This window comes from Carettochelys insculpta, chromosome 2 (genome assembly GCF_033958435.1).
Source record: "Carettochelys insculpta isolate YL-2023 chromosome 2, ASM3395843v1, whole genome shotgun sequence".
NCBI lineage: Eukaryota > Metazoa > Chordata > Testudines > Carettochelyidae > Carettochelys > Carettochelys insculpta.
In genome coordinates, this window is record NC_134138.1 from 270,678,374 (window position 1) to 270,698,760 (window position 20,387).

Below are 20,387 nucleotides of genomic sequence, written 5' to 3' on the forward strand. Positions count from 1 at the left end.
GGACCCCTGGCACTTTACAGAAGGACAGAGGTGACCTGAGCCAAATTTTCCTCTCAGAACTTATGAGCAGCATGCTGGCTGCTCCTCTCCACCCCAGAGGTGGCTGCATTTCAGTGGTGCTGAATGTGTTTAGCATGTGAATTCTTTCAGTGGAAAATAAATCCAAGCTCCAGTCTCAGCTGCTGGCTGCCTGCTCAGCTCCCCCGGAAAAGGGCCCCGATCCTTTGATCCACATATACCTTCAAGGGGTGTGTAGCAACAACAGGACTGGGGCAAAGAAGGCCAGTCTGTGCTAACTCAGCACAGGCAGTGGGGGCTCTCAGCAGCATCATTTTAAGCAACCTAAGTGGGTCTTTAAGTAGGTCTTTGCCCACAGAAGCTTGTGCTCCAAAATATCTGTTAGTCTACAAGGTGCCACAGGACTTCTTTTTCATAAGGTTCAGTTTCTCTCTACAACTCAGACGGACCTCTTCCTCCTCCAGAGGGGTTTTTTGTCCAGGCCTGCGTTTCGTTCACTTCCCTGCCTACCACAGCTTTCTATGTGAGTTAGAACGGTGTTTCTCAAGTGTTTTTTTTTAATAAAATTCCCCTTTAAAAAAATTGTTAAGTACCCCCAGGCTTCTCTCCTGTACCCGTGAGCGGATGTGTAGCACCGGTTGAGAAACACCACCCTAAAGTAATCTGAGGTCTTGGCATGGACTAAATATGGGGCAGGGAGACAAGGCGGGCGGGGGCAGCTCCCCGGCTGAGGCTGCCAAGGGCTGCCACCCCAGCTGGCCTTCCCGGCTGCGCCACACCTCAAGACCCCAGAAAGGAGGTGGCAGCTGTTTCGGTGCTTCTTCTGGCTTCCACAAGGTGCTGGGAGCTGAGCAGCAAGCTCCATGCCATGCTCAGCCAGGCTTCCCCGTGGTGCACAGAGCCAGGAAGTGGGCAGCAGCCATTGTGGTAGGGTCCCAGCTTCCCCATGCCCCAGGGAGCTGGGAAGGACGAGGCAGCCACTCCCCACGCCTCAACATACCTCTCCCTCTGCAGGACCCCCTGCTGGCTCCCTGTGGTATGGCAGGAGAGCTTGTGAGTATGTGCTTTCCAGGGAGAAGCTGCACTTGAGTGCCAGCTGGGGGCTGGATATGGGGCCAATGAGCCCCTTTGTTCAACTAAGTCAGGATGCTTTTCTGGCGCCCAAAATACAGGGCAGTCCTGCCAAAACCGGGATGCATGGTCACCCTGCGGATGACTGCATCCTTTGCAGGAGTCAGATTTGTTTTACACACCTCCAAGTTACACCTCACTTAAAAACTACTTACATAGAAAAAGGCGCAAAAATATCACAGCAGACGGGTACTGAAAATGTGCTGATTTTCTACCATCTCACTTCCAAATTAATGAATTGGAATAGAAATGTACTTACATTTCAGCATAAGGCATATGAAACAGTGGAAACAAGTCATTTCTGGGTGAACTTTTAGATTGTACTGGCTTTACGAGTGTTTTTTATGGATCCTGTTGTAAAACTAGGCAAATATCTAGATGAGTTGATGTACCCCCTGGAACACCTCGGTGTACCCCCAAAGGTACACATACCCCTGGTTGAGAAACACTGCCTTAGAATATAGGCATGTCCACTAGAAACCCAAGTTTCTTACCTACTTACTATTATGTAATAAGGACAGGAGTTCATACCTCCTTTAATAGCTGCAACTCAGTTAACCAAAAGGTTCTGTAATCAGTCTCCAAGTCAATTTCTCTTTCTGTAGCTTTTACAGAAATGTAACTTAATGAAATGGCTTGAGATACACACATTATTTAACTGTTTATTCAGTCATTCCTGCACTTTCCAGCTGGCATTCCAGGAACTCCAACAGCTTTGCCAATGAGCTTCTTGCAGGCACCAGAAGATGTTTCCACCTTGTCTTCAGCATTGTTCTTTTGTGCTGTATCCATATGGACCTTTATGAGGTTGCAGCCATCCAGTTCCACAGGGATTCCTGGCCCTACAGGGGTGAGGGGATAGCTCACTGGTTTGAGTATTGCCCTGCTAAACCCAGGGTTGCAAATCCAATTCTTGAGTGCACCATTTAGGGAGCTGGGGCCAACAAAACAAAAAACCTAAAGGAGCATGCTTGGTCCTGCCCAAAGGGCAGGGGACTGACTTGCTGGCCTCCCAAGATCCCTTCCAGTACTACAAGATGTGTATCTCCATATATTTTTCCCCCTAGGGAAGACCAGCTCTTCTAGAATGGTTTCATATCCTACAGGAAGTGTATGGCTCCTGGGAATCTTCGGTTTGGTCTTTGTACAGCTTTTTCTTGTTTGTGGCAGAATCCTCCTCTGAGCGATGGACACCGCAGACTTGCTACTGAATCTCTTCTCCAGCTCATGAAGGAGTCAGACCTGGATCTTTTGGAAAGAGTTCAGCCAAGGGACTGGTATAAAGATTAGGATTGCTTTGCTACCACCCCCAACTTCAGTTTCCTCTGCTGCTGTGATATTCAACCTTCTCAGCTGAGCTTTGAAGTCAGAATTCATCTCCAACTCCAGAAGAGTGTGGGACGTCCCAGACTCAAATCCATCTGGTTTCTCACCACTGGGCTTCACAGTCTTGTTCTTGTGTGAGCTGTGTGCAGCTTGGGGTGACACAGGGGCCTGATTCAGCCAGGTAAGTGGTGTGAAAAATGTCACTGTGTGGGAAGCTGTTCATCCCTGTTTGCAAATCAGTTTGTTCAACCCCAGTGCTGGGGAAAAGACAGAGGACGGCGCCATCCGGGCTGAAGGGAATTTAGTTCTTTCCATCTGAGGGAGCGATCCTGCCTGGCCTTTCATATAGGTGTGGGGCTAACTCCCAGGTGTAATCCCATCAAAGTCATGTCTGCAGTGTTCCCTGTAAGCTGAGCGCTTGGGCAGCTGCCAAGGAGAGACTCAGGTGCCTCCCAGCTGATTAGCAGAGCACCCACTGCTGGCAGCAGCTGGTGGTGCATGTCCACGTGTGCCTTGGTGCACATAACAAAATGTATCATGTCCAGGAATGGAAAAAATGAGAGGGATCATTGGTCACATGGCTTAGTCCTTGGTCTGATGCAGCACTTTGCATCCCTAGAGCTCAAAGCACTTGACAACAGCTGGGCAGATTATCCATTGGGCGATGGGAAAACTACCACCTAGAGCCCAGGTCCTGTGCCCACTGGCTGATGCTGGGGCGTTGCATCCCAGTGCCACATATGCATCATTTCTTACAAGGGGCGAAGTCCTAGTGCCACGCTCTGCCCACTAGCCCACGCTGCTCCCTCCGGGCCTGCTCCGAAGCCCAGTGAATGAAAAGACTCCCAGGGGACTCGATGGGCTTTGGATCAGGTCCTGCATGGAAAAGCCAATCGGGGCAGACGTGATTTTGCCTCCTTTGCCCACCCTGGTGAGCGCCAGGCCACACCCGGCAAGGACCTGCTCCTGGGCTGAGCTGCTCACCCCTGAGGGAGCCCAATCAGTGCAATGGAATGAGTCACGTGTGTAAGGTTAGACACCTGGCTGAGTTTGCAGGAGCAGGGCCTTATCCATTCAAGCCCGGCCCTGCACCGGACAAGCACAGAGCACATGAAATTTGAGGTTTCTCTTAAGCCCCAGGGAAACTGCAAGACTGCAAAAGGATTTGAGCTTCCATTGAGTCAGTGTCTCGTCCCCCGGTGGCTGCGGCAAGCCAGAGGCAAGCGTGACCAGTAGGCCCAGAAACCAGAAGGCAGATAGAAAGTGCCTGTTGTTCTTCTTCAAAATCGTGTGATTTTTTTTAAGCCCATCTCTTGATTTTTTGAGGCCCAATGTGTGATTCCTGGACGCTCGGCCCTTGTAATGCTGAAGTCCACTGATGGCGGGGGGGGGCCCAGGGGTGTAAATTACCATTCTTGTGAGTCAGGGTTGTGTAATTACAGCTTCAAACATGGCTTGATGGCCAGAAAGACCTAAGTGGGGGGGGTTGCTTTTAATGTATGTAACTTGGTGACTAGCAGTGGCCCGGCTGCTGACTTAGGACTCAGAAATCCTTGGTCCTGTTCCTAGCATGTAATGGCCTCAGGCAGGTCTGCTGATTGGTGGGGAGGAGGGTAACTTCCCCAGGGCTCCTGGCTGCCACTACAGCAGCAGCAATGGAGTGCCAGGCCCTTTAAATTGCTTCCAGAGCCCCACACTGCACATTCTGGATAGCATTGAGTGCTGTGGGGTAGGTGCAGCTCTGTCCCACCAGCACTGGTTTGAGCATTGGCCTGCTAAACCCAGTGTTGTGAGCTCCATCCCTGAGGAGGCCATTTAGGCACCTGGGGCAAATAGATTTTTTTTAAAGGGGGAGGCAGTGCTTGGTCCTGCCAAGAAGGCAGGGGACTGGACTTGACGACTGAGTCAATCGGTGCAGTTGTTGTGTATTCTGAGCCAAGGTTAGTGTCTGTTGGGTTTTTGGGTCACTTCTTCAAGTCCTAGTGATCTCAGGAGGTGGGGGCAGCAGGGCTACTGGGGTTGATAGTGCAGTTTAATGCACCCTCACCAGGCATCAGCACTCATCTTCTGGGAAGTGAAGACATAGCCTAGATCAGGTGCAAACAACCCCCACGCAGGGGTCCTCTCCCATGGAGCCGGGAGCTTGCTCAAAGCCAGGCTGCCCGTGGTCTAACAAAAGACCAGCTAATGCCACCAACCACCACCTAGATGGTAAAGCTCTGCCTCTTCCGTTATTGATTGATGCAGCTGTTGCAAGCAGGAGTATAGTGACTGTGGTAGGGCTAACCTCATTCCTGGGCTCTGGGCCTCTGTTCAGTCCACTGGCCCCACGGCCAGGATGCCGCTGCCCTTCTTGGGATGGCAGGGTGGACGGTAGTCTGAGGGAACCTGGGCCCCACCCACTTGTTCCGGGTTCTGGCCCAGGGACCCTGTATGGCTGCTACTGGGGGGGAAGGGGTCCCCTCGCCCTGCGCACTGCAGCTCTTCTCCCTGGGCCACTTCCCCAGACAATCCCCCGTACCTCCTCCAGGTAGCGGCAACAGCAGCACATTCCCCCTCCTGGATCGGCTGCCCCCGTGCGATCAGTTCTTTCCAGCCTCATGCCAAATCTCAAGGCCACATGGGGAGGGGCCCTGGCTCCTTGCTGCTGAGAACTCCTGCCCTCCTCTGCTGGTCCTGGAAAACTCCCCTTGCTTCTCTCCACTCACCTCCTATGCTCTCCTCACACAGCCTCCCCTCCCACTGGGCACAGGGGTTTTTAAAGGCAGTCTGAAGTGGGACCAGCTGGCCCCGATTGAGCCAGGGCAGCCTGGTGCCCAGCTGCTCCCACTCTGTTTGTTTGCCAGTTCAGCACAGCCCTGCTTTTCCCTCTTGGGCTCACTCCTCCGGCCTCACCGTCTCGCATAACTTTAAAAAGGATCACCAGCACGCCGGCTGTACGTAGAGGTCCAAAGGTCAAATTTCGGCTCTCTGCCTTGGAAAGGTTGCTGACCCCTGTGCTGGCTTCATTGGAATGTGCTGTCACCTCTTTTGCTGTATGGTGCTGCCTTGTAACGTAAGCACGGCCTTCCTGTGCCTCAGGGCACAGTCCCATTCTGGGGAAATGACTGGGGTACAACTAGTAGCATCGCCTGACTATGCCTGGGGTTTGCGTTGGTGCATTAACTCTCCACCCTGACCACTAACAGCTGTGTAAGGGCAAATCTCCACGGTAGGCAATGCCCATGTTAAAGGCTCCGGTAGAATGCGCCCAGACTTGGAACCGGAGCTAAGTGGCATTTGTGCACCTGTTTTCAGCATGAGAAAACACCTAGCCCAGGGGTCAGCAACCTTTCTGAGACGGAGCGCCAAAATTTGAGCTGTAGACCTCTATGTGCAGTCCAAGTGCCAGAGATACTTTTTAAAGTCACTAATAGTCCTACTTATCACAGCTTCATTCCTACATAAAGGAAGAGGCAGAGCTTTACCGTTTAGGAGGTGGTTGGTAGCATTAGCTGGTCTTTTGTTAATCCACAGGTACCATGGCTCTGAGCAAGCTCCCGGCTGCATACGGGAGGAGGGCTGGGCTCCTGCCTCATGTGCCGATAGAAATTAACTCATGTGCCGCTCTTGGCACCAGTGCCAGGGGTTGCTGACCCCGGCCTAGAAAGTGAAGAACTAAGCTGTTACCTTCCTCTCTGCTGACTTCTCAGCCATGCTGCAGCAGACACAGACAAGCGTTCACACCGAGTGCCTGGAGGAGGGGCTGTGAATGAAGTTTCGGTTCTTCCCATTTTGTTTCAAGCTAGCCAGCACGTTTTGAGGCTACCTTTTATCTCCCTGGGTCACAGTTAGACACAGCACAGGCGGTACCAGCAAGAGCTGCATTTAGCCTTGGCTACTCTAGACAGTTATACCCGTATAACTGTATTGGACAGGGCGTGATTTTGTAGCAATATAGTCGTGCTAGCACAGCACTCCCTGGGGCAGATGCGGTTGCTGCCTATGGGATTAGCTATCCAGTCTACAGCATGCTTATCCTGATATGACTGCGTCCTCCTCACCAAGTCATACTGCTGTAACTATACCAGTGTTCACACCATGAAATTTAAGACTAGGCCTAAGAATATAACGTGGGGGTGTTTATTAGAAAGAGGGGAGCATGCAAGTGGAGTAGCATGAGCTGAGGTTTGCACGATGCTGGTTGTAGGAGAGGTTTAAGGATTAACAAAAGATGCACAAAGATAAATAGTGTGTCACCTGTCATGAGGGCCTGTTTGGAAAATCGCTGTGGTGTCAGTCTGTCTCAGCTCCTATAAGAACACAGAGACCCCAAAGGCAACAAACTTCCTGATCAGTGCAGGGAAGCAAAATCATTGACCTTGTGACAGCTGCTTGCCAGGCATTTTAATGAAAAGAGAGGACTAATCAGGGACTCCTCCTCCATGCTTTACAGGCAGTGAGGGTCAGTGGAATGAATAGCAAGCTAGCTGCTGACAGTTGCAGATTTCTAATCCCAGCTCTCTTGCCGAGAACTTTGGCCAATTTTCAAAAGCCAGGGCAGGCACCAGTAGAATTTGGGCCCACATCCAAGGGGCTCAGATAGAACTTGTGGGGATCAAGGGATTTTTAAATGTTGTTTTGGGGTACACCCAAGTAGCCTGGGTGCCCATAGCTCTGTGGGGTTTTCTAAAGGGCACGTGTGCATTGTTTGGGTCTCAGGGCTAGGCAGAAACAGCCATGAGGTGCATATTTGCATATGCAAACTGCAGATGGTAACGAGGCCTGGACATGCATTGTTGAACTGAGGGACAGACAGACGGCTGTTTTCACATGTGGCCGGAGAGTGGCCAGAACTATAAGGTTTGTAGCAGGTGCAGGCGACATGGAAAATGACACAAAGAACAAATGAAAACCAACTCGATGGGCCCAGAAGCTAACACCATATGTTAAACAGACACCCTGTACCAAGGAAGCACTGTGGGAAATGTGCCCAAGAACCTCTCTGCCAATGCAGAATGGAGGCTGTATGCTCAGATGGTAACTCGGATAGCAGCCACAGCATGAGGCTGAACATTCAGTCACTCCAGGCCTGACCCCTATCCTAGCATCCCATGCAGCCTCGGTATCCAGGTACCAATATGTTTTCTAACAGACTGCAGAGTGTCACCTTGAGCCCTTTGCAGAAAAGGTTGCGTACACAGTCTACTACATCCAGTCAGCTCCTTCACCATCCTCCTCTAACTCTCCCGCCAAAAGCAATGCACATATTGATGTCCTGTTAGATTTTATTACCAGGCAAGGAAAACTCAAATTAAAACAGTGTCAACAACTCAGCCAATGTTCTTTGTTCTCTGCTGGATTTTCAAGTACCTTATGCTCCCTGGCAGCTGGAGAGAGGGAGCAGCCCCTGGGGAAGTTAGGAGAACTTCTGACAGGTGATACAGTGGAAATCTGCAGTTACTAAATTTCACCCACATTGCCCTGAGTGCTATAGGGGGACCTGCTTTATCTGATAGACCATGGTGAGGTTTTCTGTGGTGACTACCGCATACAGCCTGTCACTTGGTGCCAGCTGGTGAAGTTCTTCCTGCCCATGGAGCACACATGGGGCCTTTCCCCCGCGTGGCTCAGTGGGTGTCTGTTCGGGTGCCCAATGGCGCTGTAGCTGTCCCACACTTGGTGCATATTTCAAGTCCCTCCCATGCATAGTGCCGCATGAGGTTGTCCTGCTGGCTGAAGCTCTCGCTGAACCGAGGACAGGTGTAGGGCGCCTCCTTGGTGTGGGCTTTCTGGTGAGGGGGATCTTCTGCCAGAACCCCTTTCTGCACGTGCCAAGGGCTGGTACCCCAGGTGAGTCCAGCAGTGCATGAGGAGCTGTGACTTGTCGATGAAGCTCTTGCTGCAGTAGGAACATTCAAAGGGCCACTCCCCTGTGTGGATCCTCTGGTGGATGACAATGTTGGACCTCTGGGTGAATCATTTTCCACCCTCGGTGCACTGGTTCAGCCGCTCACCCGTGTGGATCCTCTCATGCTGGGCCCTCACCAAGAAGCTCTTCTGGCACTGGAGGCACTGATATGTCCTCTCCTGGTGGGTCTGCTGGTGCTTGGTGAGGTTGCCTTTCTTGCTGAACTTTTTGCCGCACTCAGAGTATGTGTGAGTCTGATTTCTCCTCAGGCCTCCCCTCAGGGTGGAGAGCCCTCCCAGGTGGCTTTCCTCAACTTCCAGTTTGGGGGATTGTCCCACTTCTGTGGTGCTTGTCTTGTGTCTTATGAGATTGCTTGTCAGATTTCTCTCACACCCGCTGGGTTCCTCTGGGCCCTGTCTCCTGAGGGGTCTCTGGTGGGCTGTGAGCTCTCCTGCCAGGTTTCCCTCACACCCATTGGGTTCCTCTGGGCCCTGTCTCCTGAGGGGTCTCTTGTGGGCTGTGAGCTCCCCTGCTGAGGTTGGATTTCCCTCACACACGCCAGGTTCCTTTGGCCCCTGTCTCCTGAGAGGTCTCTGGTGGGCTGTGGGGTTGCCCTTCTTGACAAAGCGTTTCCAACATTTGCCATACAGATGTGCTCTCTCTCCTGGCTGTCCAGCCTGGCTCCCACTGGTGCTGAAGATTTTCTCATCTCCATCACACTTGCTGTGCTGGGTTCTCTGGTGGTCTGTCACATCTACTCTCTAATCAACGTTTTTCCCACATGCGGTGCATGGGTCCAGTCTCTCCCATGTAGGTACTTCAAAGATTTCCATTGTAACACCCCTCTGCGCCCAGGCTGTCCTGGCAGAGCAGACTGCTGGGCCATCATGGAAGCTTCGTTTGCAAGGAATGGTTGTGTCACATCTGTTTCCGGCTCGGTTTTTGTTCTTTCTCGGCTTTATCCTGACTCAGAGAGATTTCTGCCTCGCATCGGTACATTCCCACTTCCCCTTCCTCATTTCATTTCCTGAGGGAGCTCCTGTTTGAAGTCCACTTCTCTGAGTGCTTCTCCTTACTTGGAACCATTGGCTTTTCATCTGCTGGATGAAATATCAGATACAATCAAGTATTAGTTCTCAGGAAGATGACAGAAGAAAAGTCATAATCAAGGTGTTAATTTGGGAGAAAATTGTGGAATGATCATAGTGAAGCTGAAGCCCAGGGGGCTGGGGGCATTGTTATGATCAGAGCACGGGACAAGGTCTCCCGGGTTCTAGCTCCATCTTGGCCACTGACTTTCTGTTGACCATGGGGGTTCATCTGTGCTCCTGCTGCCTGTGCTCCCCCATCTGTGAGCTCAACAACACAGGCCAAGCATGGGAGAAAGGCGACATCACTGTCCCTACAAGGCAAGCAGAGAATAGAGTCACAGAAAGATTGAAAGATGAAATCTTGGCCTTATAGAAGCCAGTGGGTGTTGGCTTCAGTGCAGTCACAAGTCACACAGCATGTGTGTGGCAGGACTGGGAGCTGAGCCTGGAACTCTAGCCTATTGCTAGAACCACAGGTCTGGATTTCTCAGCCATCCATGTACTCCCCCAGGACATCCCTATTTACTAGTGAAGACAAAGTCCCTGATTCGGAATCACTTCCACCACGAGTAGTTCCAAAGAAGCTCCTGAAGTCACACCGGTATGGAACTGATACGTGTCCAGAATCAACGACAGAGAGGACAATTTCTGCTATAGCCCCAGCCTTCTCTAATTCCCATTCACACCCAGGCTATATCCCATCACTGTTACAATGAAGCTTTGTCCCTTAGCTCGTTTTCAGGCATGAGGACTGCTTGTTTTCACGGCCTGTTTCCAGCCCTGGCGGTTCCTGCTCTGACCTGCTGATCTGAGAAGAGCAGGATGCGACATTGTAACAGGCTCTGCAACTTGCCGTTTCTTTTCTCTCTCTGGCACCAACACTTGCACACACGGAAGTGTGCGACCAGTGACTCATGCCAGAAGGCAACTGTGCAATCTTCTTTGTTCACCCATTTTAAGTGGAAGGCTTTGGAGCTGGTTAAAGCCAAACTCAAATCAAGGATGAATTCAGACCACTGGTTTTTTAGGGTCTCATTGTGTAACCCACACACCTATGTGTGGTTAAATGTCCCATGTAGTTGCATTGAGACCACAGTGAAAGAATAAGTGTCCTCTACAGCTTAAGTTGAGAGCTCCCTGGCCTTTAGCTCAAGCTGTGAAGGTGCCTGTCCTGAGGTCCCAGGTTTGAGCCTGCCTGAGGGTAGTTACAATGATGCTACAAAAAGCACATTTTAAAAGGGTGGAAACAAGGTTGACTAATGGTTTGAAGGAAAAGTGCTACAACCTAGGTCTTGACTGGCCTATGGATTAAAGCAGTGTTTCTCATCCTTTGTTTTATAAAGTACCTCTTTTAAAAAAAAAAAGGCTTCAGTGCCCACAATCTTCAGACACACAATTTTTTTTCTACCATTGCAACACATTTGTTTACACAACTTAATTGTTAACTGGTTGGTTGGAAGAAATAGCCTACAGGCAATAAACTTGCCATCATTGAGCAAAAAGGATAAATAAAAAAAGTAGATGAACATAATAAGTCTAATTTTTTTAGTCATAAAAAAGGTTGAGAAATACCCTCTGGAAGAGCTCTGCATATCCCCAGGGGTACATGCACACCTGGTTGAGAACCATTGGATTAAAGCACTAACACTGCTAAGGGGCCAAAAAATGCATGTGCTAGAACATGGATGCCTCTGGAACCGTGCCTCTTTCAGGGCAGATGAGTACTTAAACAGGACAGCACAGGTGTGGTAAGGCCACTTTGTTCTCTACTGCTAGCAAAGTAGCCAGACAAAGGAGGATAGCCCCAGTGCATCCAGGCCAGTATGGAGGCCTCACCAGAGGAAAGGGGAAGTGGCTTGGGTCCCAGTTCCTTGCTGGTTGCTGTCTGCATCTGGTTCCTAGGAACCAGCGGCAGCTGGTGTAACATAGATTTGCACTGCACTGAATGCTTGCTGTGTTCTCTGTTCTGTACACAATTACAACAATATAGAGATACTGCAAAGGCACAGGTGGGACACAAACAGGGACGTCTCTAGGATTTATGGGGGCCCTATTCAGTACTATTAAAGGGTGTCCCTGTGCTTGACAGCAGCCCAGGGGAGAGGCGTGTGTGATGATTTTTGGAGCTGTGATATTATAACCTTCAGTAACAAACTAATGAAATATTTTTAAGCAAATTTTGCAAATTCAGAAATTGACAGTATATACCTGGGGTTAGCAAATGCCCATTCAATGGCTTCATTACCACTCAAACGACTCTTTCACAGGCTCAGTGTTCTGCGAATAGATCTGACCGGCTGTGTCACGTTCTCTCTAACCAGATCCTCTCTGGACGCCAGAGAACCCCCTAAAAGGGAGAGGAAGAGGTAGATGTGTGGACATTAAGACCCAGGCATGCTCTATATTTTCAGGTGCCCTACATAGCTGCATATTCTGCGTGTGGGTAAGGATGGCCCAGGACCCAGATCTCTCTTTGTACAAACATTGGAATAAGTTACCTAGGGAGGTTGTGGCATCTCCATCACTGGAGATATTAAAGAGCAGGTTAGATAGACATCTATCAGAGATGATCTAGACGGTGCCTGGTCCTGCCATGAGGGCAGGGGACTGGACTCAATGACCTCTCAAGGCCCCTACCAGTTCCAGTGTCCTGTGACAGGCCTGATTACATGCACGCTGCTCTGCCTTGTTTCTGGCCCCTTCTAACACCAAGAACACAGTCAGTGCCACGTAAGAGTTCACATATGGCTTAAAACAATATCGTACTGTCCTGCTTTTGTGGGCGGCAGCACTCCTTGCCTGGAGTGATGTTTCTGGGTGAGGAGTTAGAACCTATTCCTGCAAACATGCACAGCTGGGCTTTACTTTATTCCCATGAGCAGCCCCAGGGATTTCAGGGTCAGAAAGGGCAAAGGCAACAGCAGCACAAGAGAGCTGATGATAATGACAAAGGGTAATAATTAATGAAGAATGAGGACAACTTAAAACACAACGATGCATTGTGATGCTGGCCCAAAAAACTGATTCTTGCTTTAAAACCCAAACACCTGCAAACACTTTGCTTCACAACATAATCATAGTACTTAATTTATATCAGGGGTCAGCAACCCCGGCATGGGTGCAGGGAATGGCATGCAAGCTGATTTTCATCGGCAAGCAACTCTCAGCCCTACCCCTTCTCCCCCATGCAGCTGGGAGCTTGCTCAAAGCCAGGCCACCTGTGGATTAACAAAAGACCAGCTAATGCTACCAACCACCACCTAACCAGTAAAGCTCTGCCTCTTCATTTATTTACTAGTGAAGCTGTTGTAAGTAGGACTATTAGTGACTTTAAAAAGCATCACTGGCGCTCGGACTGTACCTGGAGGTCAAAAGGTCAAATTTCGGCACTCCGCCTAGGAAAAGTTGTTGACCTCTGGCTTACATGGTCCTGATCCAGCAAAGCACCTTGGCACATGCTGATCTTTAAACATTTGTTTACCTGGGCTAACTGAGAGGTAGAACTAGAGCAGTTTAATTTTATACCCTACTAGCTAGGCTAGTGTATATTCTTTTGTGGCTACTCCTGTTCTGGAATACAAGTGACATTATCCTGGTATGATTTGCATGTTTATACGGCTATAGCTCTTCTGGTCAGTTTCCAATGAAAATAAACCCCTAAGTATGTGAGCAGTGCTACTGAAGCCAATGGGACTTCTTTGCTTCAAGTTAAGTATATGCTTATGTGCTCCTCTGGGGGAGAGACCTTATGAATTAGCCAACAAAAACTCATCACTAACAATAAAACTTTGCATATTCAAAATACTGATGAGCTCATGGAGTGGCAGTAAATGGAAGGTGGCAAGTGAAATAAATAGTGTACAGCAGTGGTTTGTAACCCAGGGTGCATGCACTCCCTGGGGATGTGTGATGCCCTTTTTGGGGGTACAAATCACGCCATATTTTTTTAGAAGATAAATCATCGATAACACAAATTAAGCACCAGCTCATAAGTACAAATACTTTTGTTTCATCAGACCTGTGTTACAATAATAGTTACATTTTTAACTATTATTGTAACATACAAAGAAATATACAAAGTAGCACTTGCATAGTTTTGTATGCCTACTGTACTATTATTTGTGGTGAGTAATAACATAAAACTATTTTACAGCTATTTACAGTAAATGTATTTTACATTAAATGCAAATATTTAATGCATTCAGGGGAAGGGATAGCTTAGTAGCTTGAGCTTTGGCCTGCTTAAACCCGGGGTTGTGAGCTCAATCCTTGAGAAGGCCATTTAGAAATGGGAGGCAAATAGATTGTCAGGGATGGTGCTTAGCCCTGCTAAGGAGGCAGAGGACTAGATCAGGTAACCTTTCAAGGTCCCTTTCAGTTCTAGGAGATGCATATTTCCAAGTATATCTTAATATGCATTTAAAAGTACATAGGCCCTCCCATCTCCATCCTTGATAAGTGGTGCAAGAACCTATTTGATTTTTGATTAGGGGCGCGAGGACATATTTTGAGAACCAAAGGGCTGCAGGCTGCAGTAAAGGTTAAGAACCCCTGGTATAAAGGAACATACTGGTACTCCGTGCTGTGATCAGAGTGAAACTGCTCTATGTCTGAGCATTAGAAAACTATTGGATAAGCTACAAAAGATAAACAGACTTGCACACCCACAAACACAACTAGGACATGAGCTGCCCCATATGACCTCATCAGGGCAGCCTGGGCCCACTATTTTCGGGCATTTTTTAAAATAAACACAGGCTTAGTGTCTCTAACAGAAAGTGACCATGTGTCCTGCTTTTACTGGGACGTCCATTTTTTGAGCTGTCTCACAGTCATCCTGATTTTTTAAAGAAAATAGGCAAATTGTCTGCTACTTTGCCAGGCTCCTTTTCCCCAGCGCCCCACACCTTCGGGTGGCAGGTCCCACTGCAAGGGAGCTCCTCTGAGGGGCAGCTGCCCCATTGCCTGATGTGGCAGCCCCTGCTGCTGGGGAACCCTGCCACTGGGCAGCTGCCACATCCCCTGTGCCTTGGGGCAGCAGCTCCCACTGCCAAACAGCCCTGCTGTGGGGTGGCTGCTGCGTCCCTCTGCTTCCCATGCCTCTGGTGGCAGCCCCCACTGCCGAAGAGCACTGCTGCAGGGCAGCTGCCCTCTTCCCTGGATGCCCACCCTGCCGGGAGGCTGCAAAACTCCCATCCCTGATGTCCCATCATGGGGCAGAACCCCCCATTGCCAGGGAGCCCTGATGGGGGACGGCAGCTCCCCATCTCTCGGGGCCAGGTGTCCCTTATTTAGCATTGGAAAGTGTGGTCACCCTACTTTAACATGGGGCAACTTAGATGCGTCAGATGCTAAAGAAAAGGCTTCCCACGCGGCTCACCAGTAAATATCGCTGTCACATGTGAATTCATTGGCCGTGACCATGGTGTCACTAGGGCTTGGGTTTAAAGTAACAAACAGCTGCTACCCGCCCCCAACCCACAGGACAGGTTTGAATCTGTTCCTGGAACAGCCCAAAAGCAGGAGACTGAACATCGACAATTGACCAGAAATGGTCAAGTAACACATCCACACATCAAACACACTCTCGCGACTCCCTAGCTCCTTGGGTGCGATACGCTCGACGCTCGCCACATGTGGCGAATAGGACGCTGTGTTGTGGCCAATGCGGGGGGCAGCCAACCTGCGGCTCTTTAAATGCAGCTCCTCCTGAGAGCTGCAGTTGGGGAGTGCTGTCGGCCTGCTCTGCACGCACGTTACTCTGCTACCCCTTGAATTAGAATGCAGAGCCTGGGGGATCTGGCTGTGTGGGAGGGCATTCAGTTAGTGATGGGTCTGGAGGGTCGCTGTCCTGGGGGAGGGGGAGGGCATTTATTTTGGGAGGGGCTGGGGTACCTGGCTGTGGGGGAGGGCATTCAGTTAGAGCAGAGGGGGTGTACAGGCCTGAGGGTGCCTGCCCCAAGGGGAGGGAGAGGGGAAGGGCATTTATTTGTGAGGCTGAGAGTACCTGGCTCTGGGGGAGGGCATTCAGTTAGACCAGAGGTTGCGGGGGGGCTGAAAGTGCCTGCGACTATGTGGCGACTATGGGAAGATGACAACCAAAGTGCAGCCATCTTTGAATTCCTATCGGACCCGGCTACCCTAGTTTATTCCATTTCTAGTGATGGCACTTGGCCTGTAGAAAGACACAAAAGACGGCTCAGCAATTCTGTGTCAGCCAGGGGAAAAACTAAACCTCCCCGTCAGGCATTTACCTTTTGTTCTAGCCCCCTGAGACTCTTTGCCATCAGCAGTAATCCGGCAGCTACCTCTCGCTTTTGGTCCCCTAGACACACTGCGCTTCTGTTCATCAGTTAGTCCCCTCCAAACCGCTGCTCTGCTGAGCCGCCAGAAGTCTGTGCCAAGGCTTTAAAAGCTACCGGGGAAAGGGTAAAACAGGAGTCAGAGTTGCAAAGCAGGGCGAGAGAAAGAGGCTAGCAAAGGGGCAGAGCCGGGGCAAGCTGACTTTTGCCAGCCCCTGTCAGCTCTGCTGAGCAGGCACTCAACCTGGGCACCGCTAGATTAGCTGCCCAGTCCTTCTAGGGGATTAGCAGTGCCCTGCTGAGAGTTGTAGTTCTCCTGAGTGAGCAGCAAACAGTGAGGAATGTGCCCTGCTTTGACTAGAGCTTTTTACTCCCTGGGCTGGAACATTTTGTATGGACGGGAGGGAAGCATCTTCCCTGGAGCTGCAATTAAGGCAAATAAAGAGCAACTGATGAAGAGCCTTGGGGACGTTTTTCCCTGTAACACTTTTGTTTTATTCTGGGGTCATGTGGTGAGGCAGAGAGGAGGAGCAGGAGTTGGTCAGGCTGCTTGTGGTTGGACCTACACATTGAAGACACACTGTGCTGGGTAGGAAACAAGGTCCCCAGCTACTTAATCACACCAACAAACTTTATTTTTCCATCGTGTGCTTAATTCTTAGGCTGCTCGAGTTACCCACTGGTCCATTAGGGAGACACATCAGAAGCAGAACTCCGTTCATCTGCTCAAGGGAGCTTTGCCCTGCAGAGACACAATTTGCGGGCAGCCCTCATCTCTAGCCTGGCAGGAAGCAGTTACTGCTGTTGGCTTGGGAGGAGTGGTAGCTGGCTCCAGTCAGTGCTGGGGCATGAGGGCCATGTGCCTGCTTGTGGGCAGTGTTCCCTGATTGCTGAGTGCTTGGGTGGCCGCCCTGGAGAGATTCAGGGGCGCTTCAACAATCACCCACCTGGTTAGAAGAACACCAATAGCCATCGACAGCCAGCAGCTTGTGTTTCTATTGGTGGTGCACATCGGCACATGCCTGGGGGCAGATAACAAAATTTGTTTCACCCATGGGTGGAAAAAATTAGGGGGGATGCTGCTGTGGGGGCTAGCTAAGGTAGGGGAAGAAGCCAAGGAGCTGCTCTGCTGGACTGGCTGGGGACACCATAGTAGATGTGTGAACTGGGAAGGGGCTGTGATGAGCCAGGGCAGCGAGATCCACTGGAGGCTCTGTAGGGAGGAGCTGGTGATTTCTGGAGGCTGCAAAGTGTTGGGAGAGGGTTGTTAAAATGCGCTGCATTGGCTCTTTATCCCAGTTCAGGATGAAAACCAACGTTGAAATAGCACTTTTCGCTGTGATAGAAATTAAATTTGCTGACCAGTTCTAACATTACACTCCTGATTTCACTGAGCTGAGGCATCCCTCTTGTGTCTGCATCCAGAGATGTATATACTCTATAGTAAGAAGGAACCACTGTGATCATCTAGTCAGACCTCCTGCGTAGTCCAGTCCATAGAACTTTCCTCAAAACTTCCTAGGGCAGATCTTTTAGGAAAACATTTAATCTTGATTTAAAAGAGGTGAGTGACGGAGAGGCCACCAGAACCCTTGAGAAATCGTTCCAATGGTTAATTATTCTGACTGTTAAAAATGAGCATCATGTGTCTGTAGTTCGACAGATTTACTGCCATTGTGTCCTCATGGGTCTTGGGCTCCGTTGATGATAACCAGAAGGCTGCTTGTGTGTGTGTGAGTGAGTGCGTGTGTATTTGTGTGTGTTCTATGAAGCGGGCCCACTGACTGCAGCTGAAGCTTCCCAAAAACCACAGACCAGGTAAGGATCGAAGGCACTCAGCCAGGATTTACTGCTAAGCAAGGTACAAGTAACAGTTGTTAGGTACAGTATACTCTACTGATACCCTGTACATATGCACGTGCTGCAATGGACTGACACAGACAGTGGAAATTCCACTGCCTCCCTAGTTCAGACAAAGATGGTCCTCCCTAGACATCACATTATATACAGGTACAAAGCGCAGCTCACTGCTGATGTATCAGGTTACCACCCTCTGATGTTGTCAGGTTACCAACTTCTGGTGCTACGTAGATACCACCCATCTACCCTTGTGGTTTGGTTAGATCATCTCTATCCATCGTGCTGCCATTTTAGACCCTTTCCTGAACGTGGGTCTGCATCTGTAAGGAGGAGGTACCAGGGTCTTTTTTAATGAACTGGTGAGATCTTGTGATTCCCACTTGTACCAATTATTGTTCTGTACCTGGGACAATTACCGATTAGTGTTTTGTACACTTAGCCCTGTCTGAGCCAAGTTCTGCGAGCAGAGGTGCCTCTTGCTCACAGTTTAGCTTTGCTTTGAGCCATGTTTTTTCCATTGTTGCTGGGCCTCAGGCATCAAACCAGACCTGTGCTCTTTGGCCTTTGGCCTTCCTCTTACTACAATGCCCAGTCTGAATTTGCCTGGAACTTAGATTATGTTAGACCTTTCTCTGTAAGACTGAAAAGCCCATTATTAAATATTTGTTCCATATACCTATATGTACTTGTTCCATCAAGTCACCCCTTAAGCTTCTTTTGTTAAGCTCAAATAACTCAGACACTGTGAGATGGTTTCCTAATCCTTTCAATAGCCTTGTGGCTCTTCTCTGAAGCTTTTCAATTTATCAATATTCTTCTTGAACTGGAGGTACCAGAACTGGACACCATATCGAAGCCCCAGAGCCAAACACAGAAATGAATTAACCTCTGCTCCTGCTCAGGTTCCCCCTTGTTATACATCCCAGGATCACATTAGTTCTGTTGGCCTCAGAGTCACAGTGAGGCCTCACGTTCAGCTCATTATTCACCGTGTCTCCTGAATCTTTTTCAGATTCACTGCTTCCCAGGATAGAGTCCCCCATACTGTGCTACAACCCATATATATTTATTGGCCCTAGATAGATACATATACAATTAGGTGTATTAAAATGTCCACCGCTTGTGGCCAGCTTGCAATGTAAGCCACGCCACTCTGACTCAGTGGCCCTTCTCTTCATTGTTACCACTCCCTCAATCTTTAGAGACTCTGAAAACTTTATCCGCGATTATTTATGTTCTCTTCCAGCTCATCAATAAAAACGTTAAGTAGCGTAGGCCAAAAAAGCTGATCCCTGAAGGTCCCCACTGGAAACAGATCCAATTGATGACAATTTTGCATTCACAATTTCATTTTGAGACCTCTCCGCTAGCCAGTTTTTAATCCATTTCATGGCTGCCTTGTTTACTTTACTTTTACACCACATTTAACTAGCAGATGCTGAGAGAAATATGTAACTGAGCACCTCCCGATTACATATGTGTGATAGAGGAAGGCAGACTAGATGGATGAAATTTAATGTGGGTAAGTGTAAAGTAATGCACATTGGGAAAAATAACCCTAATTATACATACAATATGATGGGGGCAAATTTAGCTACAAAAGATCAGGAAAGGGATCTTGGAATTATAGTGGATAGTTCTCTGAAAACATCCACACAAGCTGTGTCTACACGTGCACGCTACTTCGAAGTAGCGGCACCAACTTCGAAATAGCGCCCGTCGCGTCTACACGCGTCGGGCGCTATTTCGAAGTTAACTTCGACGTTAGGCGGCGAGACGTCGAAGTCGCTAACCTCATGAGGAGATAGGAATAGCGCCCTACTTCGACGTTCAACGTCGAAGTAGGGACCGTGTAGACGATCCGCGTCCCGCAACGTCGAAATTGCTGGGTCCTCCATGGCGGCCATCAGCTGGGGGGTTGAGAGATGCTCTCTCTCCAGCCCCTGCGGGGCTCTATGGTCACCGTGGGCAGCAGCCCTTAGCCCAGGGCTTCTGGCTGCTTCTGCGGCAGCTGGGGATCTATGCTGCAGGCACAGGGTCTGCAACCAGTTGTCAGCTCTGTGTATCTTGTGTTGTTTAGTGCAAGTGTGTCTGGGAGGGGCCCTTTAAGGGAGCGGCTGGCTGTTGAGTCCATCCTGTGACCCTGTCTGCAGCTGTGCCTGGCATCCCTATTTCGATGTGAGCTACTTTGACGTGTAGACGTTCCCTCGCAGCGCCTGTTTCGATGTTGGGCTGAGCAACGTCGAAGTTGAACATCGACGTTGCCGGCCCTGGAGGACGTGTAGACGTTATTCATCGAAATAGACTATTTCGATGTCGCAACATCGAAATAAGCTATTTCGATGTTGGCTGCACGTGTAGACGTAGCCACAGTGTGCAGTGGCAGTCAGTAAAGCAAATAGGATGTTAGGAATAATTAAAAAAGGGATAGAAAATAAGACAAAGAATATCTTACTTCCCCTATGTAAAACTATGGTACGCCCACATCTTGAGTACTGCATGCAAACGTGGTCTCCTCACCTCAAAAAAGATATATTGGCGTTAGAAAAGGTTCAGAAAAGGGCAACTAAAATGACTAAGGGTTTGGAATGGGTCCCATATGAGGAGAGGCTAGAGAGACTGGGACTTTTCAGTCTAGAAAATAGGAGACTGAGGGGCGATATGATAGAGGTATATAAAATCATGAATGGTGTGGAGAAAGTGAATACGGAAAAGTTATTTACTTGTTCCCATAATATAAGAACTAGAGGACACCAAATTAAATTAATG

At 49.4% G+C, this 20,387-nt stretch overlaps 1 pseudogene; it reads right to left on the reverse strand.

Moving 5' to 3' along the window:
* Positions 1 to 1,815: 1,815 nt before the first annotated feature.
* LOC142008339 (small ribosomal subunit protein eS7-like) lies at positions 1,816 to 18,661 on the reverse strand (annotated as a pseudogene).
* Positions 18,662 to 20,387: the final 1,726 nt, after the last annotated feature.